Genomic DNA, 7088 nt, shown 5'->3' with positions numbered 1-7088 from the left:
GACATGACACTCACTGGAACACTTTTTGGACAATGTTTACTGAGACTACATTCTTATCTCCTTATGCAAGTTTTTTTTTTTTTTCGCTTTTGTGTGTTAACATTACACACAGAATGCTATTCCAGTGAATATAATATAGAATAATATTAGTATAATACCACCTAACGTTGACTTCTTATGGCGTACAGTCAGTCAAGTGTTTGTCAGGAAGATATTGAATACTGACATTAGCTGCTGGCTCAAACTAAACATCTTTTTCCAACTGGGATCTGTTAGTTTTCCTGATAATCTCACAATTTTTGTGAAGTGATGTTTTGCCATTTGCAACTAAAGTCTGGTTCTTTCGGGCTACTGTTGCTACCAGTTATACTTGGCTAATGGGTAGCCTGCATAGTTTTAGCACCGTCTACAACACTGCACGTCCACACCATCGGCACGGGAGGCGGACATGATAGCATCGAGGCTTAAACTCATGGGCACTAGTCGCCGGTCAGGTTTACTCACTGCACGACTACCTGCTGTTTCAGTTGTAATCTCATATTTTCAGCCTTCCTTGAGAACGGATGAACTCCAGCTTGCAGCCACATCTCAGCCTTCCATCCTGACAAGTTTGTCACCTGTCCCGACTTTTCTTGACCCTCCCTCCTCAGTCAGACTTGCACGGTCTCCCCCTGAGAGCAGTCTTTAGAAATCCATCGCTTGGTCTCAACTCACCATCCCCTTTACCCATGACGCCTTATGGTTTTGGACTTAAAGCATCTGTTTTGCATAATTTGTATTTCCTACATTAAATAATCCACTTTAACATAAATGATTTTAATTCCGCTAACTAGGATTCTATCAAACAAGTCCACTTGAGCAATATTTGGGCTCCAGTGGAAAATAACTTTAAGGGTATTTTCTGCCCCTGTGAGAACAGCCTTTAGTGAAAGACAGACAGGCGTGAAGGAGACTGTCTTGGCCTTATGGCTTTCTGTGGCACGTCATTAGTCTGCCTAATTAGATAATAATGACTTTGCTTTCCATTACATGCTGGTGTAGTACACATGGCGCTCAGAGCTTCAGAGCCCTCACGCATGCCAAGACAAGTCAACTTAGCCAGTAAAGTAGTTGGGAGATTGTTTGCGCTCCCATATCTGTCTCCCTTTATGTCTGTGTGATCAACATGTTGTGTGACTCACAACACAACCAGATCTCTTTTTGCATTCTCAGCTGGGACTATGCTTGAATGCAATCGGAGCTTCTGTTCTTACAGACCACCAGGCATGCTGCTCATTTACAGCTTTTGCCAGCGTCGTGTTCGGAAAGCTGTGAGGGATGCTGCGCATTCAAGAATTTTCTCAAAACGGTTGCCGGGGCAACACAGTTCACGGACACAACTTCACAAGAAAGCAACATTGAAGTCTTGTAGTTTTTCCGAGTAAGTTCAGAACTCAAACGTTTGTTCAGGATTCTGTATATCATGATTTTGTGTAAAAGAGCCACACAGAGCTTCAGTTGGGCTCAGTGTTAAGCACATCAGACACAGTTAAGGTGGAAAGGTGAGATAAAAATAGCCGTTTAACTTTTTTGTGTTTAATTTCACAGTAAGAAGATGAATAAATAAATTGCAGAAACTTCCCACATCACCCAACTTACGCATTTCTATTGTTTTGAAATGTCTGACTCCACACTATGTTTAAACTTACATAGGATGTCAGAATATTTGTAACAACAAATGGAGAGACAGCGAGAGACTACATAAGGGTACGGGTTGGCATGGAAACGGTATTAGCTGAGAAGATATCTGGCGTTGGCTCGTCCGGTTTAGTTCGGAGGAGGTTGACAAACCGTTCAGAGAAACCTTCTGGGGTTTGACGCCCTTCAAGTCAAATTGAAGGCGGGTAAACCACAATCCCCTTCTTTTATTCCTTTCTATGAGTCAGCATGTAATTATATGCTGAAAAGATCTCGAATTACAGAGCGATTTTAATCAGAGTGTTATAAGCTTTTTTTCCTTTATTTTTTTTTTTTAATTTTCAGCCAAATTACTGTTGACTGCATTCACAATGCCATTTTCAAAACACACTACTATTCAACACTGGAAATAAAAATAAAATCATATTTAAGTGTTTATCACTGAATCAGGTGAACTGAAAACAGTGATGCTCATTTGGCCTTGTCACTTCTTTTCACAATTCAGTGTCCTAGATGTTTCTTTTTTTGTCGACAGGTTATGGGCGTAGATTTCTTTTTTCTCTTTTTGGTACGAACCTTTATTTTTGATAACAAAGAGCGAGCAGGGAGGAGACTGGTTTGTTGTCCATGGTCCTGCCTTTCAAAGCGTCCATACTGCTGTATTAACGCTTCCCTGGCTCCTGTCACTTACCTGCTGTTTCATCACTGAGGGACCTTCATCATGATGCGGAGAAATAACATGATGTGTATGTGAAACAGTTCAAACGCTCCACAGTGATTATGCATTTAAATCTGACTCGGGTAACAAACAAATAATGCTAATGCTAATAATTAACTATCAACTTGGTTCAATTCAAATAACTCTCATATCTCCCCCATAGATTATTACATTTCTGCATTCCTGCTGTGAGGCTGCAGGTTGCAGGGTAAACATTACCATCGTCACACACCTATTTATAAAAAAAAAAGTATTTAAATAATGAATATGGTGGTTAAATTATTTATTTTAGCATCACAGAGCATATTTGCTCATGATTTCTCTCTGTTCATTATGCTAAATATTTAAATCCAACTCACTGTCATTCTGACCACAATGTATATCCACATCTCAGATTATACATATGTGGTAAATGCACAGGGAATCCAAGAAATTTGAATACAATAGATCTTTTTCAAACAATGCAGCCTGAATGGCAGGAGAGCCTCTATGCCACAGGCTTTAATTTAATCTGCGTGAAGCTATGATGAGGATTAAACCCTGCTTTTGATTGAAATGTGAAGAAAATACTTGTGATTGTGTGAGTGTTTTATAAGAAAGGTACCTGGGAACCATTGATTGAGCAGATCCACCAATATGAGCTAACTTCAAGTGAATGAGTTATAAATAAACCCTCATGACGCCGGCAACGTGTGTCGACGTGTGCTCGGGTTTACCGTCAACCCATTAACCACAGCTTAGAAAGAGAGAGAGAGAGAGAGAGAGAGAGAGAGAGAGAGAGAGAGAGAGAGAGAGAGAGAGAGAGAGAGGAGACATTGAACAATGGGAAACACACTGGCCCTGTACATTATTACTGGTGGTCAACAAGGACAGCAGCAATAGAAGGTCGGTATGTCATTGGGTTCAAGGACCTTTGTAAAGGTCAGACTGATAAACATGTTCCTCTCCTGTATGTGAATGCCACAATCACAGCATGATTTTATTCCCAATAATAACCGTGTGATTTTGAGGCCACAAGGGAGCAGGAATCATGAAGGATGAAGGAGAGATGAAGAAGACCGGACCACTAGTCCTGCTCCATCGGTCGCTGTGGTTCAGTTTCTGTGTGTTTTTCTTCCCGCTGCCAAAGAGGGGATCTGATCATTGGCATCGGCAAGAAAACATCTCAAAAACAAACGAACGGATTTGACAAAGTGGTTCGAGGGAACATGTGACTGACCTGTGGAGGCAAGCTGGGTCCAGTTATACATCCTGGGTCCTGAGGGCTGGTCCAGCGGTATTTTTCTAGACATGACATAGACAACTTCCTTGAATCCAACATTTCCTAAAAAGAAGGATTTTGCCAAAATGCATGAAATTAGAAATAAATATTAAGCTTCCAGAGATGCGATGGAACGAGTCAGGGATCTCTGTTCAAGACTCATTTTTGGTGGTTGGGGAGAACATGTATGTGTATGTGCTCTCCGCCTGCAGTTTGGGCACTATTCATGTGCACGGGTGGACAATTTTGACGCATCTCCACTGCTGAATCTCAAGAACATGAGTGAGAAATTGTTCAAATGAGCATTCAGGCACAGCATCATCAATGCAACTGTCATATTGAATGAATGCAGTCAATATAAGGCTGCCCTGAACGTAATAAGTGTGTTCATGTGACATCCATCACTACTGTAAATATTCATTGGCAAAACCTAATTGCCATTTGAAAGCCAGTATGATGGCTGCACTGATGTGGAGACATCAGAGGCCTTCAGAGTAGTTCGAAACAATTTAGGAGGTTGATTTCCCACAATGAAAGCCAATTCAGCTCATGAAATGAATGTTCTGCTTCGGCAGCCTGGAAGCATAAAAAAAAAAAAAAAAAAAACGCGACTTCTGGTCCATTTGGATGAAAATGTCTGCATCTGTACTGCTGCCTACCTGGCAGAGATGAAGCAGGTCTCATCAAGCAATCATAACAAGACACAAGAGGGGCAGTGATCATTTCACACATAAATCAGACCTTTCAAACGCGCTAAATCACAGCAAATCGCCCCAGCTGATAGAAAGTCATCCCTCCCACCGGCACAATGCTTTGGTCAGTGTGCGTTTTTTTTTTTTTTCTATTTAAATGCAAATTAAGTCACAGGTTCCTCACAGGCAAATGGCCCCTGCCAGTGTGATTAGTTTAATTAAATATTTTTGCACTAGGATGATTGCTTGTGCTTGCAGGTAAGTTTTCTAACCAGCGCAAATACACAAGAACTGGAACAAGCATAGATCACTAGAGGAATACTCTCCATAATTCTTATCATGGCCACTGTTGTTGTTGTTATTATTATTATTATTATTATTATTATTGTTATTATTATCATTATTGCAGAAACGCATCCTCCCAAACATGCTATCTGGAAAACCTAGCCAGGTAGAGCATTTCATTTTGTGATTTGTCACATTTGTTTTATTTGTCTTTTATGTTTCTCGAGGGTTTTTATTTTTTTTGTTCTGCAAAACCACCTTGGAAATAACAAGCAGATAATTTTGTCCTCAGATACCAAGTAATAGCAGTTTATCCAATAAGAGATTAGATGAAACTGCTGATTTTTGCGGGGAATAATGTGACTGCAGAGGCTACTGGCGCTACTAAGAGATGAAATCAGAAAAAAAAAAATTGAAGCATTACATAATAAATGTTAAAAGAGAGAAGCAGTTCCAAATTGCTGTGTTTAATCTCTTACATTTTTGTCCTGTGTCTAGGGGCTTGAGACGTTCTGTTAGCTCACAGACACTCGCATCAGTGGGTCTCACCCCTCTGACTGAGACCAGCAGAATCATGGGAAACTGTGAGCTGTCCGTTAGGTCACGCACTCCTCGGTGTCTCTCTCAGGGTTTGTACATTTCTGATCATTTTGGTTCGCCCCAATCATCTTAAGTCAAACACACAGAAAAACACAGCCGAGGACAAAAAATACCTAAATTATCCTTTTAACAGATTGCCTTGCTTAGCAGCATTAAAGCCTCAATACAACATGTTGTATCATGTGAATTTAATCCGCGCTCTGATATGTTGTGTTGCTTCTAGTATGCTTCTCCACACTAGACTACACTTCATCACCCCGTCGCTCAACACTTCCATAAGACTACGCTGACCCCACTGTTTTCCCCCTTTCCTGGTTGGAGAGGTGATTCCGTACATCCCTTAGGAAAACTGCCACTGGCTTTTCTCACGATACATTCATTTTGTCTTCATCCATCATTCTAAAACCAAGCAATAGTTTCATAAACAGAACTCGAATATTGTCAATCTCTGAGCCAAAAAAATATGTGTGTGCATGACGATTTTTAGATCCCCGTGACCTCTGAGACGTTAGATTAGACAGAAGCTGTGCTCCGTCTGACAGCCATAAGAGAAACAATTTTAAAGTCTCAAGGTAATAGTTCAGCAAATCGACCCAAGGATTCCTTTTTCCTTTTGACAACCTCATAGCTCAGATGTGTGGGAAAACAATCAATTTCACGGCTAGAAAGAAAAGGAATGAATGAAAACGCACAAAGTGTATTTTGTGTTCTTCATCTGTTTGCTGATGAGGTATTAGCATACGTATTTTGTTCAAGGGAGGGAGAGAGAGAAAGAGAGAGAGAGATAGAGAGAGTGAGAGAGAGAGAGAGAGAGAGAGAGAGAGAGAGAGAGAGAGAGAGAGAGGAACAATGGCGACTCCTGCAGAGCCTGAAGTTCCCCAGCCCTGCCGGTGTTCTCCCTCTTTTTGAAAACTCTGCTCTCCTGGATCCTCGGGAGATGTAATTACTGTGCTCTCAACTTGTAAAACCCAGAGTCCCTAGGAACACATCTCCCTCATCGACAATTCCTGGTTGTTATTTTTAACAGTTCACATCAGAAAGTGGCTGTTATGCAGTTTTCATCAATACATAAATGTGTCGTTTCATGAAGTGCGCCAGGTTATCATGGCATTGTCAGGCTCACTGGCAGGGTTATAGTGCCGCCCTGGCATTTCCCACGTGCACAGGCTCACTCATTGGTCAGTTTGCTCTGGATTGCGATGACAGAACATGTCATAAGGCATAGTTGCATGAACTTAGTCCTCAGGTTACTTTAAGGTCACTGGGGTCACTGCAGCTGCAACCAGCAGGAATTAACACAGCACTGACATCATCAATAAAGAAATGTGTCTTTAAACATTTCAGCTTTGTTGTCTTTTCCATGTTCCACCCGTCGCTCTTATTTGTCATTTTGATCTCACCCCTCAATGCTGTGATTTCATTTGTTTGCTTCCTGCTTGACCTCTGACATGAAGTGAACTCACCGCTGCAGTTTTACTACCTGACGACTTTGAAACCATGTAACACCCAGTCTGATGGTTCCAAAGTCCAGTGAGCTGCATTTCCCTGCCACGCCATTGAAGGTGGCAGCCCAATAACTGGGCTGACATTTGCAGAACAGCCAGATGGTCATTTTCGGCTGTCCTGAGATGTCTCGTTTAGGTTTTTCAGCTGTGACATCTAAAGGGTCGTATCTTTTTTTTAAATTGGGCTGGAATACAATATGAGATATCAAACACTGATGGAAATATTGATCAGAGAGCAATAATATGTCATACATCTGATGAATAATAGTTCAAATTTCATTTTCCCAGCTATGAGTAAAGAGTTGACGCAATTTATTTAATGGTGCTGCAGTCAATAGAGAACTGACTCC

Source organism: Aulostomus chinensis, chromosome 9 (genome assembly GCF_037954235.1).
Source record: "Aulostomus chinensis isolate RoL2024-O1b breed Wild chromosome 9, RoL_Achi_v1.0, whole genome shotgun sequence".
NCBI classification, from domain to species: domain Eukaryota; kingdom Metazoa; phylum Chordata; class Actinopteri; order Syngnathiformes; family Aulostomidae; genus Aulostomus; species Aulostomus chinensis.
This window is presented reverse-complemented; position numbering follows the sequence as displayed.